Here is a 26023-nt window from a genome sequence, read left to right on the forward strand (position 1 = left end):
GAATTGATGCTTTTGAACTGTGGTGTTGGAGAAGACTCTTGCGAGTCCCTTGGACTGCAAGGAGATCAGCCTTGGGATTTCTTTGGAAAGAATGATGCTAAAGCTGAAACTCCAGTACTTTGGCCACCTCATGCGAAGAGTTGACTCATTGGAAAAGACTCTGATGCTGGGAGGGATTGGGGGCAGGAGGAGAAGGGGACGACAGAGGATGAGATGACTGGATGGCATCACTGACTCGATGGACGTGAGTCTGAGTGAACTCCGGGAATTGATGATGGACAGGGAGGCCTGGCGTGCTGCGATTCATGGGGTCGCAAAGAGTCGGACACGACTGAGCGACTGAACTGAACTGATGGAGCAGTAGTTCTAAATGCTTTTACAAATGAATTCAACAACTCATAAAGTAGGCACTATTATTCCCAGTATATTGATGAAAAAATTGAGGCACAGAGAAGGTAAGTCACCCGCCTAGCTAGTAAGTGGTAGAGGCAGGATTCAAAACCAGGCAGTCTGTAGAGTCCAAACTCTTAAGACAGTGAAGAAACAGAGATGAATGAATGAATGGCTGAGCTAATTAATTAAGTATCAAGTGCCTTCAAATTGTTCCAGAATATATCCCTTCTGTTTCATCTTTCTTTGTCCCTAAACAAATGAGCTCAGAAACAGATTAGAGTGGAACTGCATCAACACCTGTGAGCATCTGATGACGAGCCTGGGGGTGGGAGTTACAGACCTGAACCCAAACCCAGCTTTCCTGCTCATTGGCTGTGTAACTTTGGGAAAGTCACAGAAGCTACTGAAATCTTAGTTTCCATGTATATACAACAGAAGTAATGACAGTTATAACCCCCAAAGGTTGAGGTAATGAAAATAAAACAATGCTATTAAAATGCATTCTTGTTTTAAGCACTGACACACATTTTTACAGCCCATGTTTGGTTTTTAAGTGAACTTAAAGTTGTTTTAATTGCTTTAAAGCCTCCTGAGGATAAGGGACTGTTCCTTGAACTTCCTTATCATTACCGCAATCCCCAACTGGATGTATTCATGAGCCCCTGCTCTGCGATAGGAATCAACCCAGTCCCGTTACTATGTTTACATACCAAGGGAGGGGAGAAACTCTCTTCAAGGCATAGTTTCCCTGACCCATCCCTCACCCGGTTTCTCCTTTTACAGAGAGAATGCAGGAATGCGGGGAGAAACTTCTACCAACTGCAAAAGATGGACTTGTTTTACAGAAAAGTTACCTTGAAAAAGAACTGGGCTGGGCATCACCAGAAGACTTTTACCATTCTGGTTTGTAGCCTTAGGCAAATCATTTGGTCTCTCAAGGTCTCTAGATGGATCCCTCTGAAAAACAAGCAGGATAAAGGCTGAGCTCTCTCAGGGCTCTTGCCAGTATTAACATTCTAATTCCTTGAATCTTTATTCAGTGACTCTCAAATTGCCCATCCACCCCTCTTAAGCTTCACTGTGGGATACTGATGGGGAATGACACCATCTCAGGAAATGGGCGGTGTGTAAGAACTGTTAAATATAACATCTCTAAAACCACTAGAGGTACTACACTGAGCACCTACTATGTGTCACATGCTGTGCTGATACTTACATATATATGTAACTTACATGGGAACTTGAAGGTGGATATTATTGTTCTTGCTTCCCTGGTGACTAAGTCGGTAAAAACTCTGACATCAATGTGTGAGACTTGAGTTCGATCCTTGGATAGGGAAGATCCCCTGGAGGAGGAAATGGCAACCCACTCCAGTATTCTTGCCTGGAAAATTCCATAGACAGAGAAGCCTGGAAGGCTACAGTCCATGGGGTCACAAAAGAGTCAGATGCTCCTGCATTATTGCTCTGATTTTACAGATGAGAAAAATGAGGCTCAGACAGCTTAAGATACATGTCCAAGTTCACATAGGAGGCATAGATGGGATATGAACCAGTTTTTTTGTGATTCAGGACATATTATGAAGCTTAAAAAGTGATAAATAATGTGTAATCATACACATTAATGTATATTAATAAAATTAATCTGAGAAAGGAGAAATGCAAGTACAACTTGGACACATGAAACATTATGTGTCTCTGTATCAATATCTATGTAATATAAAGATAAATCATAAAATTTTTAAGTTATTACTTATAGCAAGAAGGAAGGAAATAGGTGGCAGGGACTTTCAAAAACATATCTTGTTGTACAAAGTACAAAATTCAAGGTAAATGAAGCAAAGATATTTAAATATGTAACCATCTGTTGGTATGATCACAGAAAGAACTATTCAAAGCAGTTAATTGAATGTACATCTTCACTAGGACATATTCTAAGGACAAAGGAAACTGGGGGAAAAAAGTTGTTTTTAGTAATTGTATTGATGGTGGTAGTGTTGGTATTGTAATTTCAAGTCTATTGTGAGATGAGTCAAAGAATAATTTTGTATTAATATAAAAAATCAAGATATTCAACATGGGTGAAAGGAAAGACAAGTGGAAGGTAGATGGTAGAGAGCAAAAGCCCTATAATGCTGAATTTGAATAAAAGCTATCTGTATGATATGTATCAGTATGATACATATTTCCTCATTCTAGCCACAGAAAAGGCCTAAAAACAACGCAGAAGTACTGAGCACTTCTTGTGCCTAGATTGCTATCTCTAAACACCATTTCTCACAAAAAAGAAATCTAGGCTCCTTGGAGAAATGACAGATTTCATGTCTGCGGCAGGAAATGTACAAAATGAGCCTGGAAAATTTGTCATACCAGAAAGCAAAGAAGCTATCAAAGATTATGACGATTATACCAAAAGGATTTAAGAGCCAACTTGAAGAGGCTCCCATCAGCCAAGATGGAATAATTTGAGTAGCTAACCAAGAAATCACATCTAATATATTTAAATTTATGATCTTTAAAACACTCATTAATCACTCATAGTGGTTGCTGTGGTACCAACATATTATTTAGAAAACTGGTAAATAAAGGAAAATAATTGAGTATTCATTATATTTTTCTCTAAGAACTATGCCCCAGCATAACCAAACAGTTAACAAGGGAAATTTTCTCTGCAGAGAGGTATTCTAGCTAATTTAAAAAAAGATGAAATATGGAATTAGTCCATGCCATTTTGCAATACAAACGAAAGGATCTGAGCAATGATCAATGATTACTCATACTGCAGAGAGACAATCTGACAGAGAGACACTGACAGAAGAACAGAGCACCACCAACGAGGCCGCAGTCCCCCAAAAAACTGATTATGAATGCAATCAAACTTCAACATCCAACCACCAATTTACAGTAGGCACAAGGGACAAGGAATCTGTTAAATGCCACCACAGAGATGTCATCAGTAAGATCAAGGTGGGAGAAACTCTACATGACACCCGCTCGTTTTCTCCTACAAAATGTTTGCAAGAAAAAATTTTAAAAAGAGAACAATAGAGGGAAAAGCTTATAAATTACAAGGGACCTAAAAGGCATAATAATCAATCACAATGTGTGAACTTTATTTGGATTCTGATTCAGTGAACAAATTAAACCATAGAAACTTTTAAAATAAAACATGGAAAACTGCACAAACATCAATTATTTGATGATGTCAGTCACCTTAATGTATCATAATATATAATTACAAATATGATATTTTTAACTGTTAATATTTCTAAACTTATTTTTAGATTAAAGAGCCCTTATATTTAAAAATATATATATAAGATATTTATAGATGAAGTTAAATGCTGCCTAGGATTGCTTCCAAATGATACAGGGGAGACAGGCTGTGAACTGATGGAGCTGATGGCCGGCTTCGTGATACTGTTCTTTTTTTTTTTAACAAATTTGAAATTTTCCACAATAACACAGTTAGAAGCAATACTCTCACCATGCCTCTGATGGAAAATCCTGGATGTGTGGCCCTTGTTTCCGTGGCTCCTGTATCTCAGGGAGTTGACAGTGATTCATGCACCACCTTGGAACAGCACGCACTTGAGTAAAGAACCCTGCTCTCCTCGACCTCATCCTGTTCACAGCCATCGATCTCCACACCCATGGGTTCACTGCACCCAGGGTAAGAGCAGCATAAAAGGAGAGACTTGCAAGTGAAAGCAAATGCCCAATTACACTCTCAGTTGCAGAAATCAATATTCCTCCTTTGGAGCCTGAGGTGAGAGATGGCGCCCCAGCCTGAACTGCAGCTCTGGGGGTGAAAACAAGTTGTGTTTGCCTCTTCTGTGACTCTCTCTGAGTCCACCACAAGCTGCTTTCCAGGGATCAGAGCTTTTTGGTTGGTCCAGACAACCTGTATGTTCCCATGGAGCCTACCATAGGCTCCCAGGGCAGTAGCAGCTAAGGGAAGAGGAACTGGCTACCAGTTCAGAACCATTTTCTTCCCACAGCTTTGATAGAGCTCCTCAGTTTTCTCTAACTCTACATCCTAACCATCCTCCCTTTATCCCTCTTCTCTGCTCCACTTACCACCTACCCCTCCAAACTATTTGATTCTCCATATTACAGTCAAAATAACCTTCTCAAAGCCCAAAGCCCTTATTAGGTCAACTTGTCCCAGCTGAAAATCCATTACTCTGAGGCTGAAGACCCAAGTCCTCAACACAGCTTCAAGGGTCTACAATGGTCTATCCTCCTCAGGCCTTCTCTCATACCACACCTTCCATCTTCTCCATTCTATAGCCACATTGGTTTTCCTGACACACAGACTTTGCACTTGTCCCTCACTCATTCATTCAGCAAATATTAGTGGAGGAATTATCATATGCTAGGCATATAAACAACTTTTATTCCTTCACTGACTCTTCAGATCTCAGCTTGAGTATTAGTTTATCACATAAGTCTTCTTTGATTTTCTTAGTTATGACTTTGTTCTGTTTTTATGCTCTTACAGCGTCAGATACATCCGTCCATAGCCCTTTGATTTATGCAAGTGTGTGTGTGGTTATTTGATTTCTTTCTCCTGCCACTAGACTACAAACTCAGGAGAACAAAGATTATGTCTGATTTTGCTCACCATTAATAACCCCAAGAACCTAGCACTGTGCCTTGAACACAGTAGGTTTTAGAGTAAAGATGGCCATAAATTCTCTGCAATTTATTATCAAAAAAATGGACTCGCTTTAGCTTCCCCTTAAATCTGGACTAGCCCCATGACTTGTTTTGACTACAAGAATACTGCTAAAATGAGATTGTGTAACCCCTGAAGCTGTGCCTTTAAAAGGACCTACAACTTCTACCTTGGCCACTTAGAGACCTTTTAGGAATCTAGCAGTCATGCTGTGAGGGCACCCAAGAAGCCACGTAGAAGGGCTCACATAAAAGGATAGACAGTCCCTTATGACTTACTAGCATCTGAGTGCCCTAGCCAGTATCATATGAAGCAGAATAACCTCCCGTAAGATCTTGAAAAATACTCAATTATTGTTGTTTTAGGCCACTAAGGTTTGGCATGGTTTGTCAACAAAGATATATAACAACAACAACAAAAATAGGGGGTTGGCAAATACTTGTAAAAATAACTGAATAGTCTCTTGTTCTCAAGTTTTAATTCTTTAAGTCCAATGGGAAGTGTTATACATTCCATCTGTTGCTAGATGAGGTTAGAGTCCTGCTATAGCTTAATTAAAAAACAAGGAAGTCTCCACTGAAGAATTGGGAAAACTTCTCAGTCAATAACCCAGACCTGAAGAGATCCCAACCACTGGGAAAACCGTGGCAAAGATCAAAGAGGCAAGGCAGCCCAACTTGTTATCCCAAGTTCCATTGGGAACCCTGGGCTCCACAGCACCAAATCTTGTCTCCCAAGGGTCTCTTCAGGCCCCTCCCAGCCACCCTGGATACCCCTGAGACATGAAATAACCTCCACGATGAAGCAATCATCCCCATGTAGGGATTATTTGCTCAGACTCTGGAATTAGCTGATCAGGGTGCATATCTCAGTTCTGATACCAGTCTTTGAGAGAATACTTCACTTGTTGTTAGTCAGCACTCTACCAAGGATGTTTTGCCATTACAGGATATTAGTTCCCTCTCACCATCACAGCTCACAGTATTTTTACTTCATTCCCTCAACACAGAGATATCAGTTTGGATCCATAGCTATCGCATTCAAGGTGATTCTACATATAATACAACCGTCAACTACTTCATAATGCTTCTATAACCCTCAGGTTAGAGCATTTCCACATTGAAATGTGTATTATTTTATTATAAATTATCTTTCTTTTTGTTTATATTATAGGTTTATAATATATACATTATATTATTTTAAAAATTATGTATCTAATTGAACATTATGTTACTCAGTCATAAAACAGACCACATATGAGTCAGTTCTAATGAGGTGATGAACCTAGAGCCTATTACACAGAGTGAAGTAAGTGAGAAAGAGAAAATCAAATATTGCATATTAACACATATATATGGAGTCTAGAAAGATAATACTAATGAACCTATTTGCAAGGCTGCAGTGGAGATGCAGACACAGAGAACAGACTTATCGACACAGGGGTAGGGAAAGGAAAGAGAGAATGGGACAGATGGAGAGAGTAACATGGAAACATATACACTACCATATGTAAAATATATAACCAATGGGAATTTGCTGTATATGACTCAGGGAACTCAAACCAAGGCTCTGTAACAACCTAGAGGAATGGGATGGTGTGGGATGTGAGAGGCAGGTTCAGGAGGGAAGGGACATATATATACCTCTGGCTGATTCATTTTGACATATGGAAGAAAAAACCATGTTGTAAAGCAATTATCCTTCAATTAAAATAAATACTTGTTTTAAATATGCTTTTAAATGAGTATTATGTTTGAACTTCATTTCATAATAATAAAGGAAGGTTAAAAATATTTGTTATGAAAGGGTGCACTGGATCTGATGAGGCTCAGAGCAAGCACTCTGTATCAGACATCCAGCTGCATGGCTTTGAGTTACATGCCCTCCCTGAGCTTCAGATTTTATGTCCGTACAATAGTTACAATATCAATACCTACCTCTCATAGATTTACTGTTCAATTCAGTTCAGTCACTCAGTCGTTTCCGACTCTTTGTGACCCCATGAATCACAGCATGCCAGGCCTCCCTGTCCATCACCAACTCCTGGACTTCACCCAAACTCATGTCTATCGAGTCGGTGATGTCATCCAGCCATCTTATCTTATGTCGTCCCCTTCTCCTCCTGCCCCCAATCTCTCCCAGCATCAGAGTCTTTTCCAATGAGTCAACTCTTCGCATGAGGTGGCCAAAGTATTGGAGTTTCAGCCTCAGCATCAGTCCTTCCAATGAACACCCAGGACTGACCTCCTTTAGGATGGACTGGTTGGATCTCCTTGTAGTCCAAGGGACTCTCAAGAGTCTTCTCCAACACCACAGTTCAAAAGCATCAATTCTCCCGCGTTCAGCTTTCTTCACAGTACAACTCTCGCATCCATACACGACCACTGGAAAAACCATAGCCTTGACTAGACAGACCTTTGTTGACAAAGCAATGTCTCTGCTTTTTAATATGCTATCTAGGTTGGTCATAACTTTCCTTCCAAGGAGTAAGCGTCTTTTAATTTCATGGCTGCAATCACCATCTGCAGTGATTTTGGAGCCCAGAAAAATAAAGTCTGACACTGTTTCTACTGTTTCCCCATCTATTTCCCATAAAGTGATGGGACCAGATGCCATGATCTTAGTTTTCTGAATATTGAGCTTTAAGCCAACTTTTTCACTCTCCTCTTTCACTTTCATCAAGAGGCTTTTTAGTTCCTCTTCACTTTCTGCTATAAGGGTGGTGTCATCTGCATATCTGAGGTTATTGATATTTCTTCCAGCAATCTTGATTCCAGCTTGTGTTTCTTCCAGCCCAGGATTTCTCATGATGTACTCTGCATAGAAGTTAAATAAGCAGGGTGACAATATACAGCCTTGACGAACTCCTTTTCCTATTTGGAACCAGTCTGTTGTTCCATGTCCAGTTCTAACTGTTGCTTACTGACCTGCATACAGATTTCTGAGAGGCAGGTCAGGTGGTCTGGTATTCCCATCTCTTTGAGAATTTTCCACAGTTTTTTGTGATCCACACAGTCAAAGGCTTTGGCATAGTCAATAAAGCAGAAGTAGATGTTTTTCTGGAACTCTCTTGCTTTTTCGATGATCCAGCAGATGTTGGCAACTTGATCTCTGATTCCTCTGCCTTTTCTCAAACCAGCTTGAACATCTGGAAGTTCACAGTTCACGTATTGTTGAAGCCTGACTTGGAGAATTTTGAGCATTACTTTACTAGCGTGTGAGATGAGTGCAATTGTGCAGTAGTTTGAGCATTCTTTGGCATTGCCTTTCTTTGGGATTGGAATGAAAACTGACCTTTTCCAGTCCTGTGGCCACTGCTGAGTTTTCCAAATTTGCTGGCATACTGAGTGCAGCACTTTCACAGCATCATCTTTCAGGATTTGAAATAGCTCGCCTGGAATTCCATCAGTGATTAGTGCAAGGAGGTCCAACCAGTCCATCCTGAAGGAGATCAGTCCTGGGTGTTCATTGGAAGGACTGATGCTAAAGCTGAAACTCCAGTACTTTGGCCACCTCATGCAAAGAGTTGACTCATTGGAAAGGACCCTGATGCTGGGAGGGATTGGGGGCAGGAGGAGAAGGGGATGACAGAGGATGAGATGGCTCGATGGCAACACCGACTTGATGGGCATGAGTTGGAGTGAACTCTGGGAGTTGGTGATGGACAAGGAGGCCTGGCATGGTGTGATTCATGGGGCTGCAAAAGTAGGACACGACTGAGCAACTGAACTGAACTGAACTGAATCACATAAAATTTCTCATCACAGCTTTATCTAATTGAACCTGGGCCTCAGCTTAGTACACAAGGTCTTCACGACCTGGCTCCACCCACATCACACCACCATAAACCCTGTGATCCAACTGCACATAAAAACTTGTAATCTTTCTGCCTAGAAGTTTCTTTCTATGACCCCATCCTTTCCACTCTTCCCTCAAGACCCAATTCAACTATCATCTCTTCAAGGAAGCCTTCACCCACCAACAAGTCTGATGTCACTATTTCTCCTTTATGCTCTAAACACCATGCTTCCTGCACCTCTCATAGCTATAACTAATTGTTGGTTTACCATCTCCCATATTAGACTATGAATCTCTTGAGAGCTAGAGGATTTGTGTGTGTGTGTGTGTGTGTTTTAATTTTGGCACATGAGTTGGTTGTCAATAAATGTTTGTGGATTGACTGAATGAATAAATGAACCAGTGAATGAAGGAATGAATTGTACCATTTTCCTAGAAATCCTCTCAAGGACTGATGAGTAGTAGAATCAGGCCTGAAGTGTAGGTTTTCAAACATCCAATCTAGGGTTCCTTCTGGTAGTAACCCAGCTTGCCACAGTGGTTTGGCCTGATAAACACTACAGAACAAATGTTTTCCCTCCTGGGAAATTTTATTTCCAATTCCAGGATTCCCAGGTGTCTTGGACAATTTTCAAAACAATGAAGAGGAGCAATATGAAAATGAAAGGGCTCAGGAGGTGCAAAGTCTCTCAGGAATCAAACTTCCACTGGGTTTCTAGTATATCATTCAGTTCTTCTTAGATTTTCTTCCAAGGGTTTGCCCTGGTGAGAATTGCAGCTTTCCTAGCACAGCCCCATTATTCCAGGCAATTTTGTCTCCCCAGGAGGTCCCTGATGGACCATAAAGGCACTTAACATCCTAACTTGACAACCACCATAAATTACCAGGTCCAACCATGACTCAGGAAAACACCAGCAGTTTTGCTTTTCTCAAATCTGTGACTGTTAGGTGACTGGTCAGTAGCAACCAGCTCCTTAGTGAAGAGGGTCACAGTCCAGGGTCCCAACTTGGGGACCACTGGCAAAGCGGACTTGGATATTGGCTTCCCCAGGTCCAGATACTTCTTTTAAGTGTTTACTTTCTAGCATGCCTGGCTTCATACTCCTGCCTTGCTTCCTTCCTGGGGAAGTAGAAAGAGTGCTGAACTGGGGACAACGGTTCTGCCACTAACCAGCTGTGTGGCCTTGGGGAAGTCATACAACCACTCAGGGCTCCAGGTGTCCTATTTGTAAAAAAGACTGGGTTCAAGTTTATCTCTAAGGTTGCTTCTAATTTTAAGCACTCTACAACCTTGCTACATTGTGCTGTCCACAGACCAGAAGCATCAGCATCCCTTAGGAGCTTGTTAGAAACACAGAGCCTCAGGCCCCACCCAGAACCTCTTGAACTAGCATCTGCATTTTACCAAGACCAAAGGTATAGGAAGGAATTCCTATATGCTCCATATTTAGGAAGCACTGCTCCAAGATACCACACTTTTAACTGCAGGTTTGAGTCTCCCCTCTTTCTAGAAAAGTACTTATGAATTTGCACAAGAGCTGTATTTACATAGATTAATGTCACTCAGAGGAGGTGGAAAGATGGCATTTTGAATAGGGTTTATTAGATCATATTGCCTAAATAAACTAAACTGGATTCTTTTTCTCCATTCTTCCTTTCTTCCTTCACTTCTTCTCTTCTCTCCTTCCTTCCTTCTTTCCTTCCTACCAGAAAATGGAGAGAAGAAAGATCTTATTATCTTGCAATAAGAGAATTATCTAACTTCCATCTTCCCAGGAGCCCCTGTTGCCTCTGGGATAATCCCTGCCAGTGTGGCCTGACACTTGCCCTAGAAGGCAGCCTCCTGCAGCCTCTAGCTGAGGAGGCAGAAGAGAGATCCTGGTAGTGAGAGAATGAGAAGCAGGAAAGACAACAGAGAGGATTCTGCAGGGAGCCAGGCCCCCCTGAGTAAACTAAAAACAAACATTCTGGATGGCTTTTCTCTGCTCTTGCCAAAATTTCCCTTCTGGGAATAAGGCCACAAGGACCCTCTGTGGGCGCCATGCTTAGGCAGCCTCAGGGCAGACTCAGAGATTAAAGCTACCCGCTGCTGTATACTGTGGGTCAGATCAGATCAGATCAGTCGTTCAGTTGTGTCCGACTCTTTGAGACCTGTATGCAGTCCCTAATAGAAGATGAATGTCCATTTGTCTGAGGAGAAGCTGAAAATGAGCACATGAGTGTTCACAGTCCACTCCCTATTTGTGAAAGTGGAGTCTGGCTTTGCCTATTTAGTATGTTCTTCTCCTCACCCTTTCAGGGAGACCAGATGTGTTCTTTGGCACATGCACATGGCAGAAAAAATGCAAAGAGGGAAAGAGGTACAAGGTTTAGGGATGATTAAGATTTAGATTTAGATAGGTTTTTAGGTGCGTTTTTTAAATTTCTTTATTTTTAATCGAAGGATAATTACAATATTGTGTTCGTTTCTGCCATACATCAACATGGATCAGCCATAGGCATACATATATCCCCTCCCTCTTGAGCCTCCCTCCCACATCCTATTTAGGTAAGCTTTAGAGAGAAATCCTGAGAACAGCTAAGGAAAGTAAGTGTTGTTGATGGGAGAGAAAAAATTGATGAAGTGTCCTTTAAACCAGTGGTTCTCAAACTGTGGTCCTAGGACTAATAACATCACTTAGGAACTTTCTAGAAATGCAAATTCTCAGACCTACTGAATCAGATACTCTGGGGAGAAGGTCCAGCAATCTTTATAAAATGTTCTCCAGGTGATTCTGATGCCTGTTTAAGTTCAAGAACTGTCACAAATTGTGTATTACTGCCATAGTGAATGAGAATGGGAAGTAAAAAATTTTATTTCATTTGAAATTTTTACATTCATTCTTTGGCCACACTCTTTGGCTTTAAGACTGAAAGATGTGGGACCCTGACATGATGGGTTACACTTTTCCTCCTGATACTTACTGCAGGAAAGAGTGGTCTGATGCCACGTATCTTCATTCCATTTTTATGCAGAATCGCTTACAATTACTAGACTTCTATTTTGTCCCTGCATGGGCCAGTACTCCTACTTGGGAAACAAGTCACAGGATGTATTCAAAGTCAAAGGAATGCTCTTCCATGCTTGGGGTATTGTGCTTAAGAGCTGACATCTACAAAACCCTCTTTTCATTCAATAATGGATGGCACATTTAACTTCTACAAATGCAATCTGACCTAAAACTTTAACCGGAACTAGCCAGAAGTTAGGGGGCTGGAGAGAATATATCCCTGTGATCCAAGTTTTCCTATCTCCCACCAGTCTGTAAGAACAGAGGAATTTCAACACTAACTCAGATATTTCACTGCTTCTGTTCTACTTTGTTCACAGGAGACCTCAGCTTCCCAGAGACTACCATCAGCATCTCGTGTGATGTCATAAATCAGTCTGGCATTACCACGTGGCATCTGTCCCACACAGAAACACCCTCTGCTGGGCCGACCCTATCCAGCAAGTTTACACTCATAAGGAACACAGACTTGTAAAAAGAATATTACACTCTAGGGAGATTTCTGCAAACCTTTTCAAAAAAATAAAACCAAGACATGCAAACCATGTCTTAAAAAACATGAATATAATAGAAGTATATGGGAAAAAAAGTAAAATTGCTTTCTCTCACTCCTGACTATCCAACTCTCAAAATTTGTGTGAATCTTTTTAGAAATGTTTCATGCATTAATTAGCATACATATTCTTTTTTACTCACACAAATAGGACCATTTTGTGCATACTGTTATATACTTTGCTTTTCTAATAGACTGGAAATGATTTAGCACATCCTTTTTAATGGCTGCATAATATTCTGTCATATGAACATGCCATAACTGGAATAACCAATCCTATTTATCTCTCTTTCCAATTTCCTCTTTTACAAACAATGTTGCAAGGAATATTTTTGTAGCTATAATCTGGTATACTTTTGTGAATGTATATGTGGATTGAACCCTTACCCATCGATCAAAGGGTATACGCATTTACAATTACCATTGATATTGCCCAAATGCCCAACTAAAACATAACATTCAGTAACATGCTCACTGACTATAAATGAGTCTATTCCTTTATTCACTCAACAACATGTGGTATTACCAAACTTTTTAGATTTTTGCCCATCTGATACATGAAAAATGGCATCTCATTGCTTAGATTTGCATGTCTTTAATTAGGAGAAAGTTGAAAATCTCTTTGTACACTTATGGCTATTTGCATTTGTTTTTATGTGAACTGTCTTTCATATCCTTTGCCCATTTCTTGGTTGGTTTGTTCATATTTATTCTTATTGATTTGTATGAGCTGTTTATAAAATACGGAAATTACTTTTTAGTCTGTTGTATGTGTTGCAAACAGTGTGTACCATTTTATTGTTATCTCTGACTTTGTAGAATTTGCTTCCATAAAGGCATCTGAATTTTTATGTAGTTGAATTTATTAATTTTTTGCTCTCTGAAGACAGTTGTGATGTGGAAAGAGTAGGCAATGAATAAGCATTTGCTTGGCTAGTTTGTCCTTTGTGGTGCCAGAGTCTTGAAGTTGATTTGAGGCTGAAAGAAGGGTGGATGGAAGACTATGGATTGTGTGTCCACCTGTTGTAAGTGCCAGGAATGATGCTGAGTCAGTCTTTCCAACAGACCCAGAATGATACCCCTTTCGTGTCTCACCTTTGGTGAAAAAGATGGCCCATCTGTTTGATTCTCCTTTACACTCACAGAAAATTCTTTTTCTGGTGCCTCATGATCCTCTGCAATCTGACCGTGCTGAGGTCACTAAAGGCCATTGGGCAAATTTTAAACTCTGAGCCTCCAAGAGATTAAGCTGGAGTTCCTACCTCTTTCCTCTCAGGGAGTGACTGTGCTCCCAACTATATAAGGGCAAATAGCTCAGCCATCTCACCCCAGAACAAATCAAGGCCTCTTCATACTAATGGAGGAGTGGGTAATGAGTCCCAGATTCAACCAAAATGTCGTGTTACAAAACTAATGAACCAACTGATCACCCCTCAAGCCTTCCAGAGGAATATGTCAACGTAATTGAATCTTTTATTGGTGGCATTTGAAGAAACATAAAAAGGGAAGTGAAAACATAACAAGTTCTGTTGGAAAAGACACTTGTAGGCAGGGTAGAGGGAGGCATGGGTACATTTGTCCAGGTGTGACTGGCAAAGCCCATTAACAATTCCCAAAGGAATAAAAACAAAATCCATGTACTAGTCTAATCTGTGTGTGTGTACATGTATGTATGTGTGTGTGCTTAATCTAGGTGCAGTTGCTCACAGAGTACTGCATGCAGAGGCCTTGCACTCAGCACTTCAGACCAGAGTTCCTGTTGTCAATGGCTGCTCCTGAAACCCACAGAAGCACGGCTCATGACACTTCAATTCAAGATGGCAATGGGGACTCCCCCATACCCACCCCCTGATAAAGGATACAAGACAAAAGGCTCAAATACCACAAACTAGGGTGACCTACCTAGGCTTCATTCTCAAAGAAGGTCAGAGATGCCTACTCAAGGAAAGGAAAGCAGTCATTTGCAGCCTTTCCCCTCCTAAAACTAGAAGACAGCTTAGAGGGCTTTTCCTGGGGGTGCATGGGTTTTGCCTCATCTAAGTTCCTAACTATGGTCTAATAGCTAGGCCTCTGTATAAAATGTTGAAAGGAAAAGATGATGATCCTTTTGAATGGAATTCAGAATCTCTCAAGAACTCAAAAAGCAACTACTTTTAGAAGGAGGCCCTTGCCCTAAATCTGCCATCTCAGATTTAAGTTAAACCCTTTGACCTTTACATTCATGAGAGAAGAGGAATCATCTTTGGTCCCTCAAAAACTGGGGCCCTTTGCTTAGCTCATTGCTTATTTCTCTAAACAATTAGATCAACCCACCAAGGATGGCTTCCTTGCCTGTGGGCAGTAGCAGGTACTACAACCCTGCTATGGGAAGGTATTGAGACTCCTAGAAGCAGTGCAGTGTCCGAGAAAAATAGCAGTGATTCACTGTAGAGGTCATCATAAAGGGAATGCAGAACTAATAAAAGGGCAACACCAAAGTGGACAAAACTGCGAAAAGGGCCACAATAGAACCAGGAACTTGGCAATTATCCTTCATACCTAAGAGGCCAGATCCATCCAATTACTCTCCAGTCTATACAAAAATAGAATTAAACCAAGTCCAGAAATGGGCTTCAGTAGAGATCTAGGAGGCCATGTGTGGCTAGTTAATAAACAAAGGCAGCATTTCTTTCCCAAAACCACCAGTTATCAAGCCATTAAGGAGGTTCATCAAGGAACTCACTGTAAGTGGGAAGTCCTATATAATTGGTTAATTGAGGTCATGGTGACTCCTGGCATGAAAGTGTAATTAGATAGTTGATACATACTCCACCTTCACCATGAACAACCCCAGCACTAGACCCCCTCCACAGAAACCCCCGGATAAGGTCCATTCAGACCAGATGGACCTATCCTGGGGAAGACAGGCAGATCGATTTCACTGTCACACTGAGAGCATCGGGCAGCTTCAGATATCTGAAGCTGGTGGGTATGTTGCTAGTGGACATGTTTTCAGGGTGGGTAGAAGCATCACCTTGCGAGAACTGAAATGGCAGTCAAAGTGGCTAAAGTATTACTAAAAGAGATAATGCCCAGGTTTGGGCTCCCAGGATTTGGACAAAGAGGTAACAGCACAGCATTCATGTCTCAAATGACAGAAGGGATACGAGTGCCCTGAACCTTACATTCGGCCCCAAGACCTCAATAATCAGGGAAAGTAGAGAGATTCAATTGGACCTTAAAATGAACCTTAGCCCAGATACACCAGGAGACTCAAGAAAATTGGATTAAGTTACTCCCAATTGCCCTGTTTCACATGAGGTTACTTCCAAGAGATATGTTAAAGGTAAGTGGTGCATCTGAACTTATGTATGGTAGACCCATTCCCAAGCCTCATGAGAGAAAGAACATCTTAGCCCTGTTGAAATGGAACAACGCACCATCTGCACCATGAACAAAAGAAATGGAACAAAAGAAATACTGCTTTCTAGGTAGGAGAAACCAGGAATATGGTTTCCACATTTCATATTCCATGAGAAACCCTTATGGAATATGGTAACCGGGTGCTGCCCACACCCACTGGCTGTCCACTCCTACTGGTCAGGAGATGGGGTGAAGCTAAAGACCTGGAAAACCAGCATTCCATAAGACCAACTCACTCTTAATTGGAACAGAGCTCACTTGGTGATCCTGACCACTCATTCTGCTCTGAAGCTGCAGCGGGGGTTACTCTGTGGCAACATCACACTCAAGTGAAAAGGCCTCCAAGCCCCAAACTCCAGAAAGACAAACTGGGGCAATGGACCCCCTGGACTACTCACGTGAACTTCTCTCTGACCTGAAGCTTCTCTTCCAAACAACAACAAAAGTGTGACCGCGGATTTTCAGAAAGGACAGAACTTCACTGACAGTTGGATATGTATATATATATCATGCCCAAATTGAAATAGGAAAGGACCACTAACTGCAGGAATCACCGTACTCATAGGGGTGCTAATGACCTTGGCCAGGGAACCATATATAACACTATCACCATAAAAAAGGTAACTGCCATGGTGGCAAATGAGAGCAGCTTCACCTTCAAACTATTCAGCATAATTTGACCAAAAAAATCTGGAGTGTGGTAAAACAGGCCCTTCCTAGCGTCACTTGATTTTTACCTTTCCTGGGCCCCCATAATGACCACTATTCTCTTGCTAATATTTGGGCCATGCATCCTAAACTGTCTGTTATACTTTGTTTCCAAAGGTCAGAACCTATAAAACTTCAAGTATTTGTCACTCAGGGCTCAGGCCTGGTGACAATCAAACACATTTAAAGGCAGCTGGGGAGAAGCTCTGCTCCTCTACCCGGGGCTATTGCTGCTAAGTCGCTTCAGTCATGTCCGACTCTGTGCGACCCCAGAGAGGGCAGCCCACCAGGCTCTCCCGTCCCTGGGATTCTCCAGGCAAGAACACTGGAGTGGGTTGCCATTTCCTTCTCCAATGCATGAAAGTGAAAAGTCAAAGTGAAGTGTGTCCGACTCCTAGCGACCCCATGGGCTGCAGCCTATCAGGTTCCAGGCAAGAGTACTGGAGTGGGGTGCCATTGCCTTCTCCAACCCGGGGCTATTAGGACACCACAAAGCAGCAGAAAGTGGACCTTCACCCCTCAGCGCCCCTCAAGAACGAGGAGAAAGACAGAAGAGGGATCTGTCACCAGCAAAGCCCACTATCAATTCCTGCAGAATAAAAACAGAATCTGGGTAAAAAATAAAGTCTAACCCCCCCCCCTTTTTTTTTTTTTCCTTTTTCCCTTGGTCTTAGCCTGGTTTCACTTGCTCATGGGGGCCCATATGCAGAGGCCTTGACCCAGCACTTCAGACCTGAGTTCCTAGTGCTAAACGGTTGCATTCAATACCTTAAACCAAGATGGCGACAGCACCAGGCTGTGTGCAGAGATGTTGCACCCGGGACTACAAACTGGAGCGTGAGCGGCACAGCTGAGCCCTTCCCAAGAGAACTCCGCCCCCTCCCCACCCCACTGACCGAACCCTTTAAAGCAGCCCCACCCACAGCCTGCGGAGGAGAATGTGTGCTCTAGAGTGCAAGCTCACAGTCCTCCACCTTTAAATCAAAGAATAAACCTCCCTTTGCTTCTGAACCAAACTTGTTCTTGTTCTATTGGTGCAAGCACGACACTGGGCAGGAGGACCCTTGTTGGAGACCCACTTGGGAGGGTCAATGACTCAGTGGTCTTCCCCAGCGTCAACTCTCTCAATCATCCTCCACTTCCCAAACCATCTCACCTGACTCAAAACATGCCGTTTTAATTTTACTTTTTTAACCACACCTATGGCAGCTGCTCAAAGAAGGCAATGGCACCCCACTCCAGTATTCTTGCCTGGAGAATCCCAGGGATGGGGGAGCCTGGTGGGCTGCCATCTATGGGGTCGCACAGAGTCGGACACAACTGAAGCAACTCAGCAGCAGCATGGCAGCTGCTGATCCCACCAGTTGCCACAGCAGGTGTCTGGAATCACACATCAGAATGGAGATGGTTGAGAACCCTCTCTACCATACTGTTTCTGGTTGAATGGAGGGGGAGCAGCACAAAGCCACCTAAAGTGAAAAGCTTACATAACTCATATTCCACTGTAATCTATGTGTGCCTGATGCCAAGGAATGGGTATGAATTTTTCTTCACAGTCCCATTAGAAGAAACATCGCGTTACTTCAAGTCAAATAAAATCCAACCCTTAAGCCCTTGGGTGCCATGTTGATGGGAAATTCAATCTGAGTGATTCTGAGAGTCCTTCCACTCCCTAGATTCATACCCAACCTCCAGATAAAATCCTAAATTCTTGCTGAAGTGACTGTTTAAACCTGTGTCCTTTTTGAAGACAAGCAGTGCTTCCATGCTGCTCAAATCTCTGGGCTTTCTTTTGAAAGCCATGATCCAAGTGTTCTTGGAGATTCCATAACCTCTTCAGGGCACTGGGCAGAGGTAAAGCCTTGTCAACTATGGGACTTGGCAAAGCCCCTAACAGTTACCCAGTTGTAGTGGTAGATAGCACCCTTGAATAGATAAATAAAATAAGACCATTAGGCTGGGACCTTATCCAATCTGACTGGTGCTCTTCTAAGAAGTGGGGATCAGGACATACACGCACAGAGGCCCATGTGAAGACATAGGGAGAAGACAGCCATCTACGAACCAAGAAGAGAGTCCTCAGAAGAAACCCATCCTGGTGACACCTTGATCTTGGACTTCAAGCTTCCAAAACTATGAGAAATAAATTTCTGTTGTTTAAGACTCCCACCCTGTGGTTCTTTGTTATGACAGCCCTAGAGAATTACCACACTTGGTGACTCACTTCTAATGAGTGAGTGAGAATGCAGTTAAAGTGACACAGCAGCACTTCCCAGGCTAGGTTAGGAAAGGTGACACAGCTCTGCCTGGCTCTTCCTCCCACGATGCTCGTCCGTGGAAACTCCACGTGGTGAAGAAGCAGCCCAGGCCACAGGAAGAGGTGTAGGTGTGCTGGCTGGAAGCCCCAGCCAAGGCCCCAGCTGGCAGCCAGGCATGTGAGTGAACAAACCATAAGAGGTCTGCAGCCGCCCCCGCAGAGTGGAGAAAACAAGACACTGTTCACACCCAACCATGGCCAAACTGCCAATTCATGAGCAAAATAAATGTTATTGTTGTTCTAAGTCACCAAGTTTTGAGATGTTTCTTTAAGCAGCAGTAGATTAAAAACAAACAAAACAGTCTTGAGATATCAGCATCTTCTGCCTCTCTAGTCTGAAGGAATACTTCCTGTCTCCTCCTCCCCATTTCCAAAGATCCCATATAATCCTCAGTTTGCTTTAGCAAAACAATGTTGCTTCTCTTTCCAAGGAGTAAGGATGGGAGGAGGAAAGCCTTATGCCAACCAGCTTTTCTTATTAATTCACATTAATACAGCAATATGAATACTCTCCATATGTCACTCAATTTCATGTGGAGGATTAGATCTGCATAAGTAAGCAAGCTATTTCATCTTTATATTAATACAATGGTGATCAATACATACAGGGTTCCCTCTGACTGCTTCTGCTCTTGACTGATGCCAGCCTTGAGTTTACATTCAGTACTCTGCCACATCCCCCAAAACAAACCCAGTTCTCCATACATTTGGAAATGAATGCAAGTTAACTTGAATTGGAGGATGGAGAGAGGTTTATATCACACACTACACAAGACCTGTTAGTCTTCCACAGACATCACTAGTTCCTATCTCCAGTCTTCCTGCAATCTATTCCCTCTCCCCAGGTGCCATGTCACCAAGACTCTTGTCTCCATCTCCACCCCCACCCTATCATTGAAATTCTACCTCCCCTCTGTTAGGGTATTACACCCAGCAAAATAAAAATCCCTGGGCAGCCAAATAGGAACAGTGATGTCCCTGAAGCATGCCCCTAAGGCTTTGATCTCATTCTAGCACACCCCAATCTCATTTTCATGCTGTTACTCATGTTACTTGTTTCTTTCCCTTGGCACTCAAGGAAATTGGCAAGAGTTACACTGTTTTCTCTTTGCTCCTCTGAAGAATGCAACCATGGCAGCCCTCCACCAAAGTCCCGAATGCCAAAGTCAACAATCAGGTGGAGAACCCAGAGCCAGTCATCCTGAATATGACATCCTCGTCCTGCTATGGCAGAAGCCTTACCTGCAAAAGGTGCACAGCCCACAGTTCCCAAACAGTAAGGAGCTGGGAATTCCCTGGCAGTCCAGTGGTTTGGGCTCCACACAGGCCACACTGCACAGCCAAAAAAAAAGAAAAGAAACAGCAAGGAGCCAAGGCAGACACAAGAGGAAATGCTCCCAGTGTGTCCATCCCCATATTATTTGCCAGATACTGAGTATTGGAGTCTAGCCCTTACCCCAGAGATGGGCAAACTGTAGCAATCATGCCCGGGTATGGGCACCATAGATGCTGGTTGGTGAAAACCAACCACCTCCCAGACAGATGTAAGATGTAATAATTATAACAGGAACTCACAACTATTAATACCATTATTTTAGCACTTACTATGCAATAGGCATCAGGCCAAGCACTTTATGCACTATCTTAACGAATATTCAAAACAACCTTATGAGGGAGGAACTCCCATTTCAACCCACTCCAGTATTCTTGCCTAGAAAATTCCATGGATAGAGAAGCATGGTGGGCTGTGGTCCAGGGGATTGCAAAGAGTCAGTCATGACTGAATGACTGAGCATGTAAGCACTCCTAGTTCACAGATGACAAAACTGAGGCTCAGAGAATGTTAAGTGGTTTATTTAAGACTACAGGGCTAATGAAGTCAGGTAACTAACGAGAAAATAAGGACAGGCCCTTGTCTCTTATCAAAGGCATCCAGCCCAAGAGGGCAGGGACCATCATGCCCCCCACAAGAACAGCTACCTCTCCTGAGTACATGTGTGCAGACCATTCAAGATGAGGTCTCTCCTCTATTGTTCACATCAACCCTAGGAGGAAGATGTGCTCACCATCGTCATCTTACTGATAAAAGATTTTAAACAGGAAATGATGTGACCTAATTTATATTGTCAAAGATCCCTCCAGCTCTTTGCCCAGATTCCTAAAGTCACTTCCTGCTGTGTGTGATACATGGAGGCAAAAGTGAAAGCATGGAAAGAAAGCAGTTACAGGGTTTATAATCATACAGGTGATGAGGTATTAGTAGCAGGGAGATGACGAGACTGATGAGAGATGCATGGTAGAGCTGGAAAACACAGGATTTCTGATCACTTGGATGGGGGTTAGAAACAACAAAGACATTGAGGAAGTTTTCTGGGTTTTTGAACTAAGCACATGTGGAGTCAACTGCAGTGGGTTCAACCAGTGGGATGGAATCAAGAATGCAGGTATGGACAGATAAGGGCAAGAGGTCTGTGAATCATCCAGATGGGCTTACAGGTGGTTTTTAAAGGTAGACAGGTTTTAGGAGTCACTCCTCCATTTCAGTGAAGAACAGTCTGAAACATTCCTCCTCGACTTTATCACATACACGTAGATGAGTCATTTTTTATTTCTTTCCCTTGTTTTAATGCCACTCTCTGAAGAATGCTTACTAATTTACCCAAATCCCTACAGGTCACTTCTCATCATCTTTAGACGTCAGTTTACATTGCTTTGCCAGTGGAAGTTCCTGCAGAATTCAACATACATCAGAGCTGGCCTTCCCGGAGTTGACAGCCTGGTCCATCCAATCACTGGTGCCTGAGAACCAGGCTCACCTTCTCAAATGACTCTATAAGATGCAGTGGTGCCCCTGCCACTGTGTAAATGCAGCATGTCCTGGTGAGAGGGCCCATTTCCCATTTCACCACAAGCTCACCAGCACTGGGTATTAACATCTTTGCCAAGTGAAAAGTGAATTATATCTTAATTGGCATTACAAAATAAATCTTTTATAATGCAAAGCACAGTATAAACTCAAGTCCAGCACATAAAGTTAGCTAATTTGCACACAGTCTGCATGATGAGAATGTTTAGGATTACAGGGATAAAAGGGCATTCACTGGGCACTTGCTAAGTACTTGCTAAATCTCTTATAATTCAAGGATATAGTAATTCTGATATTAAGCTTGTGCCATCTCTGTAACTTAGCCTTTTGCTGTCTTTGAGGCAGTAAATCTATAACACCTTGTATCTTTGCTATTAACAAATGACGTATACTAAGAAGCTTTATCATGTAGAAGGATTGAACTTTCAGTCCCACCCTTACTAGCATGGGCATGTTCCCCTTGTGTATGCGTGCATGTGTGCTAAGTCGCTTCAGTCGGGTCTGACTCTGTGTGATCCTCTGTACTGCAGCCTGCCAGACTCCTCTGTCCATGGGATTCTCCAGGCAACAATACTGAAGTGGGTTGCCATCTCCTTCTCCAAGGGATCTTCCCGACCCAGAGATCGAACCCGCCTCTCTTCCATCTACCTGCACTGGCAGGCAGATTCTTTACCACTAGCGCCACCTGGGAAGCCCCTTTGTTTATGAGGTGTGGTTTTAGTCAGCTGTATTAATCCAAAAGCTTGCTGATGCTCTTAGTCCTGGAGGTCCTTCAAGATGTGAACAGAAATCAGACATGTGGGAAAGTTTAAAAATACTGTCTAAGGGGAAAACCAGATTCCAGAGCTTGGGAAATTAAGTTTGTTCAGAGCACAGTAAATCTAGAAGGAAATCTGAATGCAGGCTGAAGATTGTTGAGGTGGGAAGGGGGGACATTTCCTACATTGAATTAATTACTCCCACGGAAGAATATGTTGCATACACAGTAAACAATGAGAGATTTGTTCAGCTTGTGTACCACTTCAGTAGTTGGAGCAGTTGAGGAATAAGGTTGAAGTTAGATTTAGAAGAGAATGACAATTTGATTTTCCAATTTCAGGTTTTTTACTTCTAATAGAATAGTTATATCTGAACGCAGTTACAATAGGCATCAAAGCAAGAGTTTTGGTAAGAGCGAGGGAAACGTTATTTTGTTTTGAAAGGATAATGAAGATGTCAATAGTTTTAAGAGATTAAAAAAAAATTTGGTGCCGAGTATAGAGTGTTACTGTATTGGCTCAGAAGGTAAAGAATCTGCCTATAATGTAGGAGACTCAGGGATCCCTGGGTCAGGAGGATCCCCTGGAGAAGGGAATGCCTACACACTCCAGTATCCTTTCCTGAAGAATCCCGTGGATGGAGGAGTCTGGCAGGTTACAGTCCATGGGGTCACAAAGAGTCAGACATGACTGAGTGACTAACACCTTCTCTTTTCACTTTCATAGAGTATTATACATCCTGCATATCTATATACTCTGATAAGCAGTTTATATACCTTAATTAGCCCTCACAATTAACCCTCTATGGTAGCTGTTGTTACTGTCTTATTTTCAGACAAGGAAGCAGATGATAAGAGATATGAAGAAACTTGCTCCTGGACTTATAGTTACCACAGAGGGTTAATTGTGAGGACTAATTGAACCAGCGTTTCCCCACTGCTGAGGCTGGTGACAGCATTTAGAGCCTCAGTCCCCCTTCTGTCACTGAGGCATGATATGTCCTTTCTACTCATCTTTAAAAGGTTGAAAATTCACTTGGTTGGGAGAGGGAAGAGGGAGAGATGAAGGGGAAAGCAAAAAAGGAAAGAAGGTGAAACTCTTGATTAATAATGAGCTGTGCAAATGTTCCACACTCTGATGATTCTCACTAAAGATATTTCTTCAAGTGAATTTTGGGCAAGTCAGTCACTGGCTGTGGGTGTCAACCTAAGTCTGATCACTTTCCACTCCTTGGAAGTCTTCGTAAAAAGAATGACACTGGTCATCCCTTAAGAGCTAGAGAATGCATCATATTTGGTGTCAGCATTCAGCTCCTACTCTCCTGACTTTCCTTTCCTTTGTCCTGTCCCTGTCGCCTGCCAGCCACCAGGTGGGCAGGTTGCTGCAGCAACATCTACAAGCAGGAAGCCCTGTGGCTGCTCGGGGTGAAGGCTCAGCACCCAGCAGCAGAACTTCACTGAAGTTGGGGCAAGATCTTTGGTTTTCTTTAGATCTTGAGTCTGGGGGAAGAGTCTGGGGGAAGAGTCTGTGTTTGTTAACCAATCCCATGCATCAGAGAGTAGAATTCTCAGTAATGAAAATTACTGTTCTCTGTTACCTGTTCTATAAAAACTGGCCAGGAATTTTGCACTGTTTTCTCAAAGATACATTTAGGATTGATCTTAATTTCTGATAAAGCAGGCAACAGTTTCTGTTTTATTTCAAGGGTAATAGGAAGGCATTCCTTATTCCTCCAAACAGTTCTTTTTTCCCCAAGCCCATCAAAGAAGTATGACTTGCTCCCATTATTAATTCAATCCTTTAGAATAAGCTCTGACCTCTTTGAAAATACAAACACATTGATGGAGATATTCCACTAAATCTCTATATCCTACTATGAACATCCATCATCAGATTGATCATTTTAATTATTCACTCAATCAGGAGAAAATCACCTTGAGTCTCTGCGACTCCATGTTCTCAGCCTGGAAGTAGGAATAACAACTGTTACACAGACTGGATGGCACACCCTACATTCAGGGCACCATGCCTGGTACAAAGTTACTGAATCAGTGGCAGGTGGCGATGGTAATAGGAATGCCAGGAGCAGCAGTAGGAGTTGTTATTGTCTATTCGGGAAGAGATGAGGAAAGATCAGACCACACTATACCTTAAAGGGAAAGGTGTGTTCAGAGGAAAAGTAGAAGACAAAGTCATCAACTAGGCCATTTTGATGAGAGCTGATCCTGGTGGCCATGTGGTAAATAGAATGACAATGATACCAACTACCAACTCAATATATGCCAGGTTCCAGGCACCTTGCTTCTCACACTGAATTCATATTTTTTGGATCCTCATAGAACTCAATGAAGTAGGTTGTACTAATATTCTCCATATATGATTAAGGAAATTGAAGCTTAGAGAATGAAGCAACCAACCAGGAAGCAGCAGAGCCAAGAGCCAAACCAGCCCAGTCTGTAGGCAAAACCAAAGTCCAAGTAGTGAACTCTGCATTGCCCCCTGGGAAGAACTCTGGTTTTGAGCAGCCCATTCTTCACCCTGTTAATACAGAGGAGGGTGAGGGGCTGCGGGAGGGAGGGCTCTCTCGGTTCTTCTCTCTTCAGGGTCCGGAGATCATGGCCCTGCAGTGAGCAGGCAAGCCCTGGGCCAGGCAGGGCCAGATCTGAAGCCCTGCTATCTCCTTCATTTCATCAGGCTGCTGGGCAGCCGAGCACAGGAAATTAAAAGCAACTCATAGATCATAAAGCAAGGCACCAAGTGATCTCAGACAAAATCTGTCTCCCTTCCCTCCCTCTTCTCCCTCCTGTGAGAAGCTGGCTCTTAGCAGTTGGCTGCTGAACTTCTGCAGCGACCCAAACTGTTCTAGTTGTCAGTACCCCAGAGGCAAAGGAGGCTCTGCCCTCAGAGGGCTCTGAGGCCAAATGCCAGGACCTCACAGTGACAACATTAGTGTGTGTGTGTGTGTGTGAGAGAGAGAGAGAGAGAGAGAGAGAGAGAAAGCACATGCATTGTAGAAGGAGACAGAGGAAAGAGTGGCAGCCTTTATGGGGCAAACTGAGCTCAAAGGTAAAAGGAAGCCCAACTTGTAACTTTATTCCTTCTTGCAGGGTTGCACTTTGTACCCTGTGCTTATGTTCCTTGTTTTTACAAACAATACATACAGCAGCAACATCTCCTAGCTAAGATACCCTGTGACTGTGGACATTTGCCACTTCTGCTTGACCAGCATCCTTTCTGAGTTTTGGCTAAAATACCCCCTTTCCTTTAAAAAAAATTTTTTTTCATGTGGACCATTTTTTAGAGCCTTCATTGAATTTGTTACAATATTGCTTCCTTTTTTTATGTTTTCATTTTTTGGCCATGAGGCATGTGGGATCTTAGCTCCTCAACCAAGATCAACCCTGCATCCTCTGCATTGGAAGACAAAGTCTAAAACACTGGACCACCAGATAAGTCCTCCCACTTTTCCTTCTTTGAAAAGTTTCCACTTACTTGC

This window comes from Bos indicus x Bos taurus, chromosome 7 (genome assembly GCF_003369695.1).
Source record: "Bos indicus x Bos taurus breed Angus x Brahman F1 hybrid chromosome 7, Bos_hybrid_MaternalHap_v2.0, whole genome shotgun sequence".
Lineage (NCBI taxonomy): Eukaryota > Metazoa > Chordata > Mammalia > Artiodactyla > Bovidae > Bos > Bos indicus x Bos taurus.